Genomic DNA, 18,818 nt, shown 5'->3' with positions numbered 1-18,818 from the left:
GAAAAATAACGAGGCAAGTTTGAGAATCAGGGATAATTTTTGAATGACATCCTTTGTACCTGTAAGTCAGTTGTAAAAAAGAAACAACAGCAACAGCAAAACCCATCCCCTCTGAAAATGAGGAACCGCCCTGCAAGGACATGGCCTCCAGCCAGGTCTTGAGGATTTTGTTTGGGTGAGACTCTGAAGACCCTGGATCTTGCCATGGCTTTCTGTCAACTACGTGGTCACAACGGGGGGTCATTTAATTTTTCTGGGCCTTAATATCCTTATCTCTAAAATGGGGAAGTAGAATGTGTGGCCTCCGGAGGTCTATCCAGCAATAATATTCTTCCTCCTCCTCTGCAGGGCAGGGAAGAGTAGCAGCATTTCCCAGAATTTCTGACACGTAGATGATGGTCAGTAAATGTTGAATTGAACTAATTGAGGACAACGACACTAATTGAAAAAGAGATTCCCCTTCACAGTAGCCATGTCCTGCCATAGTCTTGTTGCCTGTGTTCCATACTTCATCTATCTTTGCCTCTGAGTTATCAAACTTGTCGTTTCCTTACGGAGAAACCTCTCCCCACAAATCACTCAGCTTCCCTCATTCTACCCTCTGTCTAGAAAGGGCTCAACCACTCTACGAATCCCTTACGTTCTTAATTCTTCTTACGTAGCCTTCTGACTTCCAAGTTCTTAACTACAGCTGGCTTGGCTACACACTTATTCTACATTTTTCATTTAATTGGTGCATGGAGAGTCTCATTTACTCCCTCCATAGCTGAGCAAACATCTGCATGCAGGGTGTGAATGAAACCACGTGACTGAAGGAGCAACACCTAGTGGCAGCAGGCTTTAATTGCAGGCTCAAATTTGGCAGTGAATTAACTTCTTGAAAGTTGACTTTTAAAATTAAGTAGGGCCTGGCCCCACGGTCAAGTGGTTAAGTTCATGTGCTCTGCTTCGGTGGCCCAGGGTTTCACAGCTTCAGATCCTGGGCGTGGACATGGCACTGCTCGTCAAGCCATGCTGAAGTGCTGTCCCACATGCCACAACTAGAAGGACCCGCAACTGAAAATATACAACTATGTACCGAGGGGGCTTTGGAGAAAAAAAGGAAAAATAAAATCTTTAAAATTAAGTATATACAGTGATAAGAATAGCATTTCAAGGAGGAAAGTTTCTTCCATATCATTTTTTGGTTTAAGCAGATATATTTGGTGTTATATAGATAAAACGACCATGTATTTGATGCCATTTTTCACTTGTCGTCCACATCACTTAGCACCATAGATGCAAAATCTGAATCACTCTGCTCAAATTTCCAGCCTGAAAAAGATCACTTCCATCTAGGCTTCTGAGACTGGAATCTGGTTGATCTGGTTGTTTGTGGCAGTAGTATGGCAGACACTCCAGGGTGGCCTCCCAATCCCCAAGCTCCCCTATTTTTCACTAACAGCCCTCCAGTTGTGTTTAGGGCAGCAGTGTGCCCATTTAAGAACATGCACCTTCCCAGACTCCTTTGATACTAGAGGGGCCACAACTTAGGTCTTGCCAAAGAGGTATAAGTAGAAGTTCCCTGCGTGGGGTTTCCAAGAAAGCCGTTGTTTTCCTGATAAAAAGAGATGAGTCCAATTGTCACATGCACTTTGCCCTTTACTCTTCTCCTTCTTTCTGCCTGGAGTATGGATACCATGTTGTAGGGGCAGCATCCCAGCTTTCAATTCTGAGGAAGAAAGTCAGGCACTAAGAGTAGCAGCAGAAGAAGCTATAAAGAGCTTGGGACCTTGTTGACTTCCTTAAACAGGTGTATCAGCCCTACTTCAAAACTTCTATTATTGAGAGAGAAATAAAGCCTCTATTTAGTAAAGCACTATGGTTAGCTCCTTTCAGCCACGTGAAATCCTGACTGATGGAAATATAGAAGAGAGGAAAATATGAAAATTTTAGGTTTCAAGAAAAACTTACATATCTTGAAGATATTGGCAATCAAATGCACCAGGCCATAAATATATTGTGCTGAGCTTTGGTTTATCCAGATTTTGTCAGTGATTGCCTGAATCTTTTCCTTCGTTTCTTCCTCCCATCCTTCCTTCCCTTTTGAAACAAAGTTTGTAGAGCAGCTCCTATACTATCTATGTGCTAGAGGTAAAATAGTGAGCAAAACAGGCATGATTTCTGCCCTCGAATAATTATGTAAATATATAATGAGAAAACAATCTAAATATAATGAAAGGTGCTAGAGGGAACAATGAGAACATGTAAATGAGGGGCCACATCTAGTCTGGGAAGGTTTCTCTGAGGAGCTGAGGTCTGAGCTGAGACCAGAAGGATGAACAGGAGTTTATTAGGCAAAGGTGGTAGATGAAATGAGAAGAGAAACATCATCATGTGTAAAGGCCCCAACGCTGTAGAGAGAGCAAAGCACTTTTGAGGAACTGAAAGTAGTGCCCTGTGACTGATATATTGAGAGTAAAGAAGAAACAGCACAAAATTAGGGTGGAGAAGTAAATGAGCCAGACGACTCAGGGCGCTCTGGTCAGTTCATATGAAGGATTTGCATCTTTGTCCTAAGACCAATGGAAAGTCATTGAAGATCCTAAACCTCTAGGGATGACCTGGCCATATTTGAGTTTAAAAGCCCAAATGCTGGGGCCAGACTGGTGGTGCAGCTGTTAAGTTCGTGCACTCCACTTGGGCGGCCCAGGGTTCGCCGGTGGAAGCCCAGGCGTAGACCTACACACCACTTATCAAGCCATGCTGTGGCAGGCGTCCCTCCTATAAAATAGAGGAAGATGGGCACGGATGTTAGCTCAGGGCCAGTCTTCCTCAGCAAAAAGAGGAGGATTGGCAGCAGATGTTAGTTCTGGGCTAATCTTCCTCAAAAAAAAAGAAAGAAAACCCAACCCAAATGCCATTCTATCCATATGGCCTAGACTGGATTGGAGATGTGAGGCTAGAGTTTATATGGGGAGCCTGGTTAGGATACCAGATGGGAGATGGTGGGCAAGGTGAGGATGATGACAGCTAGGATTCAGGAAGTGACAGTGGAGAAGGAGGAATGTTGTAGGATTTGAATACTATTTAGAAGGCAAAATCAGTAAGTCCTGCTGATGGATTAGACACAGAGGTTGACAGACAGGAGAGTTCAAGGACGACTCCTAGATTCTGGCTTGCAGAATTGGATGGCTGGTTGTTGGAGGGGGGTGGCCTTTACTAAGAAAGGAAACTTGGAGGAGGTCTGGGTCAGGTGGGAGGCATTATGATGAGTTTCCACTGAACATGATGAGTGTGAGGAACCTTAAGACACCCGTGTGGGTCTGTCACTTGGGCCTGTGAGAGCAGAGGTCTGGCATTCAGAGGAGAGGTCTGGGCTGCAGGCATCAGTGTGTAAATGGTGGACGAAGTTACAGATCATGAGATCACTTAAGGAGAGAGGATAGAGTGAATAGAGAAGGGGGCTTAGGACCAAGTTGATGTAAAGATGAATAATCTTGTTCTCATCCTCAGGAAGCTTATAACTTGCGAGAGATGATGAGCTACATACATACGTGATTACAATATAGACCGAAAAGGACTTTTATCCTACCAATGCCATAACTGAGGCATTCAGAGGAGAGAAACCCTACACCATCTGAGAGGATCAGAGACCATTTCATGGAGAAGCATTTAAGAACATCTTTGGGGCCAGCCCCGTGGCCAAGTGGTTAAGTTCTCGCACTCCGCTTCGGCAGCCTGGAATTCACTGCTTCAGGTCCTGGGCATGGACCTACACACCACTCATCAAGCCATGCTGTGGCAGCATCCCACATAGAAGAACTGGAATGATTTACAACTAGGATATACAGCTATGTACTGGGGCTTTGGGGAGGAAAAAAAAAAGAGGAAGGTTGGCAACAGATGTTAACTCAGGGCCAATCTTCCTCACCAAAAAAAGCATTAAAAAAAAGAGAGCACATTTATAAAAAAAAAAAAAAAGAACATCTTTGTTGGATAGCTAGAATGAAGTGAGGTAGATGAGGAGAGGAATGGGCTTCCAGGTGGAGAGAGTGACTCAAAAAAAAGTTTGAAGTCTGAAAAGCAAGACACATTGGAGGTACTTCAGGGTTTTCCATTTATCTAGCAATGGGGTATAAGCAGGGGAGTCAGGAAAACGTGAGCTGGAGCGAGACTGAAGAGGGCGGTAAATGCCAGGCTGAGATACTTCACCTGTAGGAGTGCGAACTACCAAAGGTTTGTGTGTATGTGGAGGAGAAGGTGAGGTGATGAAGCAGTGATTACTTCATAAGAAGACCCCTCTGGTGTCCCACATGGGGTGCACTGGAGAGGATGAATACTGGAGGTGGGGAGACCAGGTAGGAGGCTGGAGTGGAATATCTCAGAGATCGTCTGAATGCAACGACTGAACCCACTCAGCTAGTTAGCTTAAGTAAAAGGTAGATTTAGTGAAAAAAAAATTTTTATATATATGAATACCTCATGGAATGCAATCCTGGAAGTCCAGTTGGCTCACAGGAGACGGACAGCTGAGAGGCCCTCTCTGGGCCTCGGTCTCCCTGGAGACACACGGTCTCTTGCCTTTTCTTCTCTCTGCACTCCTGTAGTCTTTGAAGACCAGCTTCCTCTGTGAAGCTGTTGGCTTCTGCTCTTCCTTCCCCATGGTTTGTGCGGGGTTTGGGCTGCCATGACACTCACTCTGACCTGAATCCACTAGGTCTTACAGCTCCAGAGCCCACTATCATTTGCCACAGTCTCTTCAATGATCATGGCCTGACAAAAAGCTGTACCTCTGAGTGACAAAGTAGACTCCAAATCGATATCCCAGTCACGATCCATACAATAATATAACGCATCTCCTTCCCGCATTCCACGTTGGTGGGACAGCCTAGCATTCGTACAGGTTTGCTGGGCGGGATTCAACTCACAGTGCTTCCACATTTGTGCAATAATAGGTTATTATCCATCCCCAGAAGGAGGACAGGGACCATGTTTGTCTTGTCTACTGCTAGGTAACAAATGACCCCAGTACTTGATGGCTCCAAGCAACAACAGGTATTCATCCTCTCACAGTTTCTGGAGGTCAGGAATATGGGAGTAGCTTGACTGGGTGGTTGTGGCTTGGGGTCTTCATGGAAGTTGCAATCAAATGTCACTGGGGTCGCAGTCATCTGAAGGCTTGACCGAAGTTGGAGAATCCACTTCTAAGATGGCCCCCTCTCATGGCTGTTGGTAGGAGGCCTTGTTTCCTTACCACCTGGGCCTTTCCACAGGGCCCTTAAGTGTTCTCACCACATGGCAGCTGGTTTTCTCCACAGTGAGTGATCCAAGAGAGACCAAGGAGGAAGCCGCATTTATGACCTAGTCTCAGAAGTCATATCGTTACTTTTGCCCCATTCTATTTACTAGAAGCAAGTCACTACTCAAGGGAAAGGGAGTTAAGCTCCATCATTTGAAGGGAGAATTGTAAAAGAATTTGGAGACATATTTCAAAACCACCACAACAACTATAATTCCAGCACTAAGGCACTAAGGCAGGGAGTTATTCTAAGGAACGGCCGTTTGCGCCTTCATTCAGCTTTAATGTCTTCTGCTACGGTGTCCCAACAGCAAGTGGTTGGGCCATTTTGAGAAGTTGCCTGGCCATTCACGCAACATATGAGCTGCTGGGATTCCTTATTGGGGAAAAACTGGAAGAAGAGCTATGAAGTCTCAGAGGTACCTGAGAGCTAAGTTTTTCTAATGAACTAGAATTATAAATGAATATTTATAATAGGGACCTCTATTATTATTATTATTGTTGTTGTTATTATTCTTGTTATTTGAGGAGCAGCTATTTTAAATCTCTTTGAAGACTTGGGATCACTGATGTGTGTAAGATCAAGTGGATTGAGATCAGAGTGAGTGCCCTGGGAACTCAAACCCCACACAAACCATGGTGGAGGAGAGCCGAACGGGGTTCTTTCGTTCAGTTTTTTAATCCCTGGTATTCCAAGAGAAAAGAAGGGAGTGGTAGGTGTGGCAGCAATGGATGAGTGCCACTAAGCTCTCCCTTCAAGAAAGAGCCTGACTCAGCTGGGAGGAGCGCGATTAGTGGCAGCACCTCTGGGAGCCACCACAGCTTGGAGCTGAGGCGGTGCTCTTCCCGGGCAGCCCCCAGCCAATGACAGAGCATGCTGAGGGCAGGTCTAGTTATTTCTGTCTAATGTGAGACTTCTCAGATGAGCAATCTTCGTGCTCCAAAACTCCGCATTGAGTGGCCGAGCCCTTGTCAGATGTGTATTGTGATCTGAGGCTCTCCCTGCCCAACCCTGCAGCCTCCTCCTTTCTCTCTCACGCTGTCTCCCTCTCCCCAGTAAGCTCTTGCACTCCTAACTCCATCTTGGCATCCCGGAGGACATGAATGGGCTTGGTAGGGATGTATAGAGGGCGTGTGGTCATGGGAACCGTGGGGCTTGCTTAGGTGAAGGACAGTGGAATGCAGTGGTTAAGTGCTTTGGAGGCAAATAGCCTGGGTTTGAGCCTGGCTATGCTACCTACTAGCTTTGTGACATTGAGCAAGTTCCTTAAGCTCTTTGTCTCTCGGTTTCCACATTGGCAAGATGGAGATGATAATATAAACCTAGATTTTTCAGATTTTTGGGGAGGATCAAATGGTTCATTCTTATAAAGTGCTCAGCATCATTGAATCAGGCAAAGTTCTTAGTTGTGAACAACAGAAGCTGACTCAGGTTGATCGAAACAGAAAAAGAAGTGATCAGAAAGACAGCGGGCAGCTCCCAGAATCCCCAGAGAGGCTAGAGAAGCAGCTAAGAAAACAGAAACAAGGGCAGCAGTCAGGTCCATGGTCAAAATCATGCTACAAAATCAGCCTGGTGAGGACACTGCTGCTGCCACGCTGGAAGGTGGGATGCCTCCGTGTGTCCCATTGCCTCTGCCACTGCCATTCCCAGTAGTGGACCTCAGACCCTGCCCTTGGCCTTGCTGCCACTGCTGTCTGGAAATGTGATATGTCTGTCCCTAACCACACCAGCCCAGTCATCAGAATGGCTTCTCTGGGGTCCCCCAGATCTTTTCTCCTCCCCCCTTCCTCCCTTCTTCTTCTTCTTCTACTTCTCTTCCCCTCCCCCTTCTTCTCTGTCTCTCATCTCTGTTTCCATGTCCATCATCTCTATCTCTATCTTTCCTTCCTCCCCCTTCTTCCTCCCCCTTTTCCTTCTCTATCCTCTTCATCTTCGTCTCCATCTTCTCTGTCTCTACAGTAGTCCCCTCTTATCTACAAGGAATACGTTCCAAGACCCCCAGTGGATGCCTGAAACTGTGCATAGTGCTGAATCCTATATATACTACATTTTTTCCTATATATACATACCTATGATAAAATTTAGTTTATAAATTAGGCACAATAAGAGAATATCTGAATTGCCAGCCTCACAACTCTTGTGCTTTGGGGCCATTATTAAATAAAATAAGGATTACTTGAACACAAGCACTGTGATACTGCAACAGTCAATCTGATAACCGAGACGGCTACTAAGGGACTAATGGGCAAGTAGAGTATACGGTGTGGATACACTAGACGAAGGGAAGCTTCACGTCCCAGGCAGGATGGAGTGGGACTCCTCAAGATTTTATCACACTACTCAGAATGGCGTGCAATTTGAAACTTATGAGTTGTTTGTTTCTGGAATTTTCCATTTAATATTTTCAGACCACAGATGACTATGGGTAACTGAAACCACAGAAAGCAAAACCATGGATAAGGGGTGCCTAGTGTGTTTCTCCTTCAACCTTTCCCTCTCCACTGGCTCATTGTCCTTGTCAACTAGCTATACCAAATCTTTCCCATTGAAAAAATATGTGACCCAATGATCTCTCTTTAACTTCCTTTATCCTCTTCTTTCCTTCCTCAAACTTCTGAGAAGTCTATTTTTCTTCCTCGCTTCTTATTCACTCAACTACAATCTGGCTTCCCTCTCTTTTACTCCTCTGAAACTGCTCTTCCCAAGTTGCTAATGACCTCTCTGTTGCCTTGCCAGGAGTCACCTTTTCTGTCCCCCTGCTTGACCTCTTGGGAACATTTGATTTTGTTGACCATGACTTCCCTTTGAAATTCTTTCCTGTTCTTGGCTTGATGTTGCCATCCTTTTCTGGCTTTCCTCCTTTCTTGAACCTCACCATCTCGGTGTTCTTAGATTTTCATTCTTTGTTTACCTTCCTTATTTATTCTCTAGGGGTGTCATAACAAAGTACTATGAACTGGGTGGCTTAAATAACAGAAATTTATTGTCTCATGGTTCTGGGGGTTTGAAGTTGGAGATCAAGGTGTCAGCAAGGTTGGTTCCTCGGCTTGTAAAAGCATCACCCTGATCTCTTCCTTCATTGTCTTGCGGTGTTCTCCCTGTGTGCATGCCTCTGGGTCCAAATTCCCCCTTGATATAAGGATGCCAATTATATTGGATTAACCTTCCTTCCCCAATGCCTGCATCTTAACTGACTATGTCTATAATGTCCCTAGTTCCAAATAAGGTCACATTCTGAGTTGCTGGGGGTTAGGACTTCAGCATATGAATTTGGGGGGCAGGACACAGTTCAACCCATAACATCTCCTAAGCATTGTGTTCCCTGGGTCTTGTCCTTAGCTCTCCCTGAGAAACTTCATCCAAACCCATAGCTTTAACTCCTGCACCACCTCTACAGTGAGGATGGATGCCCAAAGGCATTTCTCTAGCCTTGTCCTCTCTCACTGAGTTCTGCAGGGATAGATCCAATTCCTCAGGGGACACGTTTGGAGATTCACAGGTCTCTTTAAATTTATAATGTCCCAAATTGAATTTACCTTTTTCTCACAGCTCCTCCTTCTCCTGAGTTTCCTGTCACAGACATCTGGCTCCTCCAGCCCACCCTGGAAATTACCCTGGAGGCTTGCTCTAGCTTACTGTCTCCTTTCGGTCACCAAGTCCTGTCAGTTCCACTTCTTCCATAGTTATTTCATGGCTCTCTCTCTCTTTTGTTTTTCTTGCTGTCACTTCCTTGGTTTAGTCTGCATCTCTTTTAACTTGAATTATTATGATTAATAATGACAATAACAAGCATTTATTGAGTGCTTACTGTATGCCAGGCCCTTACATAACACGTCTTCTAGTCTTACCCCCTCTTCAATTCATCCTGATTCCAGAAAGACCTCTATAAACACAAATGGAGTAGGTATAAATGTTTAGTCCCCTAAATTCAGAGGATCAAAAAGAATAATTTTTTTTCTTATAATTCAACTTAATGATTGTTTTAAACTTTCATTCCGTCTGTGGGCAGAAAACATAATCTCAGATAATTCTGAGCAAATAACTGATTCCTGCACTGTGCTTTTTCATCTACTATTTCTTAATATTATAGTTCTTAATACTACTAATAATATTGAGACTGCCATCATTTTTCTTAGCAGCATAGTATTCCAATATATGAACGTACCAAAACTTTTAGGCAGTTCCCTATTTATGAACCACTAGATCATTTACAGTCTTTTGCTATTACAAAGTCTTTGTGACACATCTTTGCATAAATGTTCCTGAAATGAGAATACTGGATCACAGGGTATGTACATTTTAAATTTTGATTGCTCTTGCTAAATTGCCCTCCTAAGAACTTGTACCCATTTATACTGCTACAAATAGCATATGAAAATGCCTGTTTCCCCTCATTAGCATCAACAGTAGTTATCATGAAACTTTTAAATATTTGCCATACTTTGTCTTAATTGTATTTCTTTAATTATGAGTGAGGGTGAACATTTTTTCATTATACTCTGTCTTTTAACCTTTTTTCCCCCACTGAATTTAACGTCAACATCTTTTCATTTAAATATTTATCATTCCAGATGTACTTTTAGGAGTTTAGTTTCTAGTTACAAACCTATAAGACCACACTAGACAGAATCTTTTTTGAAATAAGAATAAGACGTTTGTGACTAAGAATTCTTAGGTGGCTTCTAAACCTTAGAATAAACAGTCAACCAAGAGTTTAAGCCAGCAGTGCCCCAAAGAAATATAACATGAACCACAAATCCGAGTTATGTATGTAATTTTAGATTTTCTTATAGCCACATTAAACAAGTGAAAAGAAACAGATGAATTTAATTCAATAATATGTTTTTAACCCAATATATTTAAAATAGTCTTGTTTCAATATATAATCAATCTAAAATTATTAAGGAGACATTTTGCATTCTTTTTTTTTTTGTTCTAAGTCTTCTAAATCCAGTGTGTATTTTACCCTTACAGAACATCTCAGTTTGGCCACATTTAAAGTGCTTAGTAGCCACATGTGGCTAGTGGCTCCTGAATTGGACACCACAGAAAAGTAGTTGTAAAGAAACTTCCCAGGGCATAGAAACTACAACTAACACCCAAATAGCTTAAAATTGCGCATGACAACTTGCCTAGTTTTTTTGAGGCCAAGTTCCGTGCCTTTTAGAGAGGAGGTACTCAAAGTTTGTTTTTCTACTTGGGTTATTTTTACTTTTTCAATTGAATGTTCATACTTGTTTTATGTAGATATGGTCAAAATACCTCACTGTAGCCATGAATCATTTTGTTAGTCATGAAATAAAAAACAATTCATACATTTTACTTTGTTTCTCAGAAATGAGAGATGTTTTAAGAATGTGTTTTCATAAGATTTGCCAAAATTTTTCATGGAACAATAGCTTTTTTTTTTTTTCCCCTCTTCCTTTTGGACAATTGTTGAGTCGATGAAGCTTTTAAGATAGGTAAGAACAGATGTGTTGACTCAGTTTGGGAAGGCAAAAACAATTTTACTTGAAGAGAAGCCCTCAGGGAAATGACAGCCTCCCAGAGGTGTTTGAAATCCAGTTTTAGGAAGTACTGAGGCCTCAGCGGATGTAGTAATTGGGTCAAGAGCCAGCGGAGTTTGGGCAAACTCTGACCGTCCTCCAAATAGCGCAGCAGCAGGACTGGACTCCCTCACTTGACATTTCTCAAGACGATTTACATTTTAATTATTTGCTCAAAATTTGCCCCCCAACTGGTCCTTTACGCAGATGTTAATCCCATTTACTTCCCTTTAATTTTATTGCTTCGAAATCTACCAATTTAGGGAAAGAAAGAGAAGTATTCTGTGAAGTTATATAAGTGCTTTATAATATGATGTGAGAAAGAAATTCTTTTCCTGAAAATGATATTAATGTTCAATTCAAACATGGAGGCACTAACACGTTAGAAATGGACTTGGAGAATACCAGCTGGAAAAGCCCCATGTGCACCTAACTCAATTCCATCCACTTGGCTTACAAACTAGACAACAGACTCAGAGGGCAGAGACACTTGCTTAAACCGCATGGCTATACAGACGTCTGGATTTCAGGTTCTTTGATGCCTGGACCAGTAGTTCTTTTTAGTATGAATTACAGCATTTTATAACATTTTCTGAGCACTTCCTAAGTGCTGGGCCTTGGGCTAAGTGGTTTTCATAAATGTCAACCATTCACAAAATCCTTGCAATATAAAGTATTTCAAATTTAGAAGAAAAAAATGATCACTCTTCTCTAACAATTTTTTTCTTGAAACTTCATTTGCTATTTTAAACAGAGGTTGTTGACGCACAAGCCATTCTCCACTTCCAGAGTCAAGGTCTGCAAAGGAGGCCTGGGTATACTGCCCTGGGCTGTGTTTTGATAGCTACATAAGCGAAAGCTTGTTCACCGCTCAAGCCCACTGCAGAGAGGTTTGGAAAGCACATCTTTTTCCATCTTTTCCTTTCTTAGTTTGTTCACTAATAATTTCTTCCCTCTCTTACTTCCTTTTTTCCCTTCCCTCTTTCTCTCCCCTCCTCCCCCACTTTTCTCCTGCCCTCCTTCCTGCTTCCTTCCACCTCATTATAGAAAGTGAGGTGTTAAGGGCATTTTCTGTCAAGATTCCAAACTCTTCGGTTTATCTTGGACGTGTAGAATGCTGGAACTGCAGGGGCCTTGGGCATCATCTGAAGGGAAGTGGAGGCCTGGAGGAGTAAAGGACTTTATCTGAGGTCAACTAAATGAAATTCTGCGCGGGTCAGAAAGCTATCGCATAGCAGGAGTCCAATCAACCCCAAGTTGGAAAGCTGTCGGAATAGCAAAGACAGTGTCTGATTGGCTCTGAGGTGTCGTCCTTTTTTAGTAACTTAATTCAATCTCAAACCAGCAAGTTCTTCAGCTTCACTTGAAGGAGGCCAGGATCCTTTGCCAGGAGCCTTAGAGCCAAAAGCAGATGGCTAATCACACCCAGCGCTTCAAAATCCCTAGAGTTGAGGGCTAGGCAGCCAGTAGGGCTCACAGAGAGCAGGTTCTCAGAGACACAAGGGCTCAGGACTTGTAGATACACGAGAGAAGGAAACAAGGCTTTGATTAACCCGTGCCTTCAAGCTCTTTAAGTCACTCGATTGTGGAATAGAGCCAACATATTAAGAAGACTTGAAGACGGAAAACTTGAAACTGGTTTTGCACTTTGGAAGCCCAGGTTTCCAGACCCACCGTCCTCAGCGAGGTTCTCAACACTGGGGCACTGACTTTCCCTTCCCCATGACTGCAGCAAAGGGAGCTTCAGAGTCAGTTCCTGGGCCTTAATTTCTTCCCTTGTAAAACAAGAGAACTGGTCCGCCTGACTGCTAAGGTCCTATCTAGATGTAAGAGCTGTGTGACTCCATAATCACAGTAAAATAATAAAATGACATGTGACTCAATTGCTCCTTGACTTTTTATCTTCCTGATTTTCTCCCATCCCAGTTTGTGGCTTGGCCGAACTGGCTGAACTTAGGGGAATACCTTTGAGGCTCCAACTTACTGGTAGGTATTTTCTCTCACAAATTTTCCCCAAGGATGTTAGGGCTGCTGCATTCTCTTTGAGATCCTTGCCTAGAAAACATTCTAGATGCAGAACACTGGTAGAGGTCAGCGGTATTAGTGGAATGTTCCCCAGTGTGCTCAGAATACAGCCAAACTCCAGGTGGCCTACAAGGCCTCACCTGATCTGGCTTCTCTTCACTTCCCAGCCTCGTATCGCACCTTTGCTCTCCTGACTTAAATTATTCTGGACACGGAGGTCTTTCCTTAGTTCCTCAAAGGGACCGAGCTCTCTCCCATCTCAGAACCTTGAGATAGGCTGATTTCTCTGCTGGAGCTCTCTTCCCCGACTCTTGGTCTGCTTGGATGACTCGGGCCTAAATATCACATCCTCAGGGAGGTCTCCACTGACCAGCCCGTCTAAACCGAAATCAGGCCACCCTGTCCTTTTCTCTTCAGAGCACTCAATATAATCTGTGATTTACTTATATTTGTATATTTGCTTCACTATCTGCCTCCGTACCTAGACTGGGAAGTCCTTGAGGGCAGGGGCTGTCTCTTTTTTGTTCACTATTGTATTTCCTAGCACCTTGTAGGCACTCAGTAACTATTTGCAAAATTAGTGAATGAAGGAATGCATTCACAGAAAATTCCCAGCACAGTCAGCTCTTGCTAGTTGTTTACATACGACACAACCTATGAGAACGCTTAGGGAGATTGTCCCTCTGACCCTGTTCTGGCATTGCGGAAATAGCTTTTGGTCCTTTGGTAAACTGGCAACTATTCCAATGTGTGTTTATTCAGAGTGAATCGATCTCTTGAATGACTCAGTGGGAACACCATTGACCCAGTTAATGCAACCTCAACTCTCTCAATCTGAGTTCTCAGTGAACTTCAGGGAAGGTCTCCTGACCAAGAGGATACCGAGATTTCGAGCTTGAACTAAAGTATACTGAAGAGGGAAAAATCAAATGAATCTCCAGTGATTGATTTTATCTATGAATAAAAGTCAGAGTTAAGTCATAGGTGGAATTACTACATAGTCACCTGACTGCCATCAGATTTGCTTTGCTGTGGCTGGGACCACATGAAAAAGGGGTTATGTGTTAAGAACGGAATAGTTCCTTTTCAATTCTGTAGCAATCATGTCTCTTTTTTTTTCCTTCCAGTCCATGGAAAGTGTTATCTCAGGCAGCGTTGTGCAGGAAGTTGGGTTTATCACTTCCTCACAGTTGCCGTTTGTCCAGGACTTAACTACATGCTATCAGATTATATCAAAATGTAGGCCTTTGTGTGCTTAACTCATCAAAGGAGTGGACCCTCAGGACTTGATATCACTTCACTGCATATGCAGCCATGTAGCAAAACAAAGCCTATCTCCACAGGACAGAACTATTTCTGTTGTGGGGCAGCTCCGCTAGCTCGAGCTTGCAGAAATGGTCGAGTTTCAGGTGTCTGCAGTGTTTCACTTCTTGTTTTTATATTTATCTCTTTTTAGAATTGCAGTCATTTGGTTGTGTGTAAGGAAGCAAGACCCAAAATTTTACCTCCAAGGGAGGAGACGAGATTGCTCCAATCCACAGTGGCCGTCAGAGGCAGCACTCACCTTTACCTCATCATCTTGATCTCCACTTGAGAACTCAGGTTGCTGCTGTGATGATCTGGGCTCCGCAGCTGACCACGCAGGGGGTTCAAATCCCGGCTCCTCTGTTTCCCAGCTGTGAGTCCTCGGGCAAGTTATTTTACCTCTCTGAGCTTCAGTTTCCCCGTCTGAAAAATGGACAAAATAACAGCACCTGCTTCATAGCCTTATGATCTGAGATAAACGATATGGATTAAACAATACCTGAAAAGTGCTTATGGAACATGCTTACCATAGGACGCATATCAAGTATTGTAAAGCCCAAGGGGTGCCATACGCCATGCTCTGCAGAGTGGCAATGCGAGCTGGCAGAGCAGTCCCAGCCAGCTGAAGTTTCTCAGGCTGCACTTCCACCTTTGGGGCCTCGTTGCTATTTTCTTCTCCGTGGAGTTCCCTCTTCTCTGCGGTAGGCTGGCCGCCAGATGCTGCCTCTATTGGCAGCCACAGGAAGCCGATGCAACTGTGAAGTAATACTTCTGCTCCAGGGCTGGCTCCGCCCTGTTGACCAAGGTATTTTAGATCTGCTCAGCCAACTCCTTTTAATGCCTTGCCTAAAAAGGACTTCTCACCCAGCCTCGCTGCACTAGGAAATGGCTGACTGCCCCAGCGACTTCGGACAATGAGCTTTCGGGGGATAGAAATGGTGAAGGGAGCATCTTCCTCCCAGCTCAATGCTTCAGGGGTTTGGGGGTACCATCTGACAGCAACTCTCCAATATGAGGGTCATTTACCAAAATCAGATGTCAAAGGACCAGAGACGGGGCTTGATTCTATAAAATCTCTCTGAGCCGATGAAATATAATGAGACACTCAAAAAAAATTATTTGCATCAGAGCAGTATGCAAATTTTCACAGGCCTATAACCGGAAAGAAATTGTTACACCTAAAAAACTGTATACTTTAAGACGGTAAATGTTTTTTCTTTTTTAAAATCTGAAACCATTTTAATGGGAAATTGAAATAAGCCTGATTCTTTATTGCCTCTTTATACTCTGATTATTCACTGATAGCTCCTTATCTTCATAGCTTCCTCCCTTCAGGCCTCTGAGGTGGCAGATGCTCTGTGAGCCATACTTTGCCTCAGCTCTTCAGAACCACTAACCACCCTCCCTTTAGTGCCAGCTGGCTTTAGGTAGGTGTCAGAAGTTCCTATCCAGTGGATTTTACTTCTCTCTGGCCCCTTGGGGCAAGCCCTTTGGCCATCTCTTTAGCTTTTGCCCCTGGATGCTGTATTTCAGAACTCCCCTTACTGACCATAGGGCCAGTCTCACCTTACCTTCATGTTCCCTGGCTGGATCCCAGGAGACAGGTTCCCAGGCTGGATCCAGAAGGTTGGGCTCCATAATATCTGGGGACAGAGTTGGGACATTGGCTACAACCCTCTTAGGATAGTTGTGAATGCTGAGGGAAGACCAGCCCTTTCTGTAAATTAATGAGATTGAAAAGCAATTTTTTTCTAATTGCAAAAGCAGTAAATGCACACACACACACACACACACACACATACACTCCTGAACACAGAAATGTATACAGTTTAAAATTGAAGGCCCTCATATCATCCTCCTAGTGCTAATTCTTTGTTATATACTGCTCCAGATTTATTTCAGTGCATACAAAAGGATTTGACTTAAAGAAAAAAAGAGAATGGAATGCATACCTACCCTTCTGAAACTTGCACGTTTTTCTTAACAGTATATCTTGGATAGATTCAAATGTCAGGATACACAGATTTAGCCCATTATTTTGTACGATTGTGGCTATTCCACAGTAGAGCGGACTATAATTTATTTACTCAATTCTGTACTGATGGACTTTGAACTATTTTAGATTTTTTTTGGCTTAACAAACAGTGTAGTACTGAACATCCTTGTGCAAACTTCTTTGTGCTCATGCGTGAGTATTTCTGTAGAATTGTTGTGTTAAAGTGTGTGTACTTTAAAATTTTAATAAGTATTGCTAAATTGTGTACCAGCGTACCAATTTGCAATCTACCCAAAAATCTGAGAAGTCCTCTTTTCTCAAATGCTTATCAACTCTAGAATTACCAATTTTTATAAAGCTGGTGGGCAAAAAAATCTTGTTTGGTTGTGTTTCTTTTGTTAGTAGTGAAGTTGAACATGTGTTTCTTTTATTAGTAGTAAAGTCGAACATCTTTTAAGTTATTTCTTGGCTATCTCTATTCCTTTCACGTGAGTTTTCTATTTGTATCCTTTATTCAATTTTCTATTGAACTGTCTTTTTCTTATTGACCTGTGCATTAGTTAGGATGTTTTTCACTGTGGTAAGTTAGAATGCTTACTAACAGGTGGCTTACATTTATTGTTGCTGTGTTCTATAACGTGGTGTCTGGAGGCAGGTTATTCCAGGGTTGGACAGTGGCTTAGCAATCTTGGGCACAGACTGTTTTTCTGCTATGTTATACTCCACTTGTCCTCCTGTGGTTTCAAGATGGCTGCCATAGTTCCAGTCATTATATTCTAGACAATTATCTCCAAAACCCCCAAAAAACTCCCCTACTCCAAACCCTCCAGCTTCTCTTTTGATCATGGAGGAAAACTCTTCCTAGCAGCTTGCCTGTAGACATCTCCCCCAACCCAGGTCCCATTGGCCAGGATAGGGTCACGTGTCCCTTTCCAGGCTGAGACACCCACACATCTATCATCTTAAATGAGATTTTTCCCTGTTAGTCTCCATGTTGTCTCCTGAATTAGTTGAAGAAGGCAAACTCAACTTATTGTAATGCAACAATTTGAATTTAGAGGCCAACGCTATACCTGAAATATAAAATTGTCCTTGGTTTTGAATGATGTATCTTCAAAGGCTCAATGTATGACTTGAGCATGGGCAGTCCAGTCCCTTAGTATCTGGCCACTGTCAGTAAGTCATAATGTCCTGCTTAGTCCTCTCAAAGCAGGATAACCCCATGGCTTTCTCTTCTGGGCAGCCAGAGGTAGTAGGACTGCACCCGGTCTGTAGAGCCACTATTAGGCCAGTTGGGATCTACTGGCAGAATTTCTGGACCTCCCCAGATGAGATGAGGGAGATTGGTTTCTTAGGGGCCCATAGATGTCTACAACAATACCTACTCTATTAAGTGGATGCTGAGGCCCGACTGGAACGATGAGAAGCTGTAAGTTTCCTTCCCCGTTTTGGGGTAGGGGTCTCCCCTTTTTCTCCCTACTGGACATAGAGAGAATGGGAGGTAGCAAGTACAGCTTATTTTTGTTTTACTTATTTCTCGTGAATCAGTGGTCTCAGTTAGAGGGAAAAGAAATCTGATCTTAGTTAGACCTTTGTAACTAGAAAATTATCTTTTAATCAGACTAAGTGCCCTCCTCAGGCTCACCTTCTCTACTCCCAGAGCGTCAGTGGCATCTTCTGGGGACCAAGGGTCTGAACTTTTATAAAACTAAAGTTATGGACCTAGAAGCCTGAGTTTCAGAGTCATTTAGCTGGTGTTTATCCTTCTCCCTTGATCTATTCTAACTTTCTCTAACTCGAGAACCCAAAAATGAAAGCTCAAACAAATGTCGGCCTCCTTCTCCCCTTCTCCTGTTCTCTACCTCGTCGCTCACACAGTAGTTATAGTGATATCTACGCTGAGGGTTTATTAGGGTAACGGAAGTATTCACTTTCATCTTCAACCATAGGGAATCCTAGGCAACTATTATTTAAATTTATCCCTAATTGTTTTATGCTTTTAGATGCTAGTGTACATGGACTTAAAATTTTTTATTTCCAATTTTTTGTTGCCAGTATGTGGAAATACAGTTGATTTTTGTATGTCAACTTTGTATCCTGTGACCGTGCTGTTGGTTTTACAGGGTTTTTTGGTAGACTCTTTAGGCTTTTCTACATATACGGTCATGCTGTCAGTGAATAAAGATAGTTTTACTTCTTCCTTTCCAATCTGGATGGAAAGGCTCCGGGAGGATGTAACCCCACAGGCAGCCAGCTTGGTGAGCAGCTGCATGGCCTAGATTTCAGATCTGCTCACCCCCTGGCTGGGCTGTCTCAGCCAATGAAACACCTGTCCGATCACACGCGGCGGTCCTTCTGGCTCTTTGGTTCCGTACATGCTGTTTGCTCTTTCTATTCCCCCTATTCGAGGCTTTCCTTCCTTACTTGATGATTTTGATTTGAAAATTTGTTCACTTAGAGTTGTTAGGGCTACGCTATTTCTAAAGCATTTTTCTTCAGGCTGATTAACAAATCTTCCATTCTGGGGCGTTTTCCATTTTTTCCTTTGGTTCCATATGAAGCTGCTGCCATTGTTCCCTCCAGATTCACTAGCCCGTTGGTCCACTGGCTGTTCCCTGACTTCAGCCAAGTGACTATTCACCAGCAAGTGGTCTGGTGTTC

General features: G+C 43.2%; 1 long non-coding RNA gene across 1 annotated transcript in view; it reads right to left on the bottom strand.

Annotated features, from left to right (window-relative positions):
• Positions 1-14,861, bottom strand: part of LOC123279278 (uncharacterized) — a 47,077-nt gene extending 32,216 nt beyond the window's left edge. Inside the window, exons 1-2 of the long non-coding RNA XR_006517211.2 lie at positions 14,689-14,861; positions 14,421-14,584 (exon numbers count right to left, since the gene is read on the bottom strand). This is a non-coding gene — a long non-coding RNA (uncharacterized lncRNA). The remainder of the gene's footprint in view (positions 1-14,420; positions 14,585-14,688) is intronic.
• Positions 14,862-18,818: the final 3,957 nt, after the last annotated feature.

The sequence above is a fragment of the Equus asinus genome, chromosome 2, assembly GCF_041296235.1.
Source record: "Equus asinus isolate D_3611 breed Donkey chromosome 2, EquAss-T2T_v2, whole genome shotgun sequence".
Lineage (NCBI taxonomy): Eukaryota > Metazoa > Chordata > Mammalia > Perissodactyla > Equidae > Equus > Equus asinus.
Note: the sequence above shows the minus strand (reverse complement) of the source record. Positions and strands in the feature narration are given on the sequence as shown.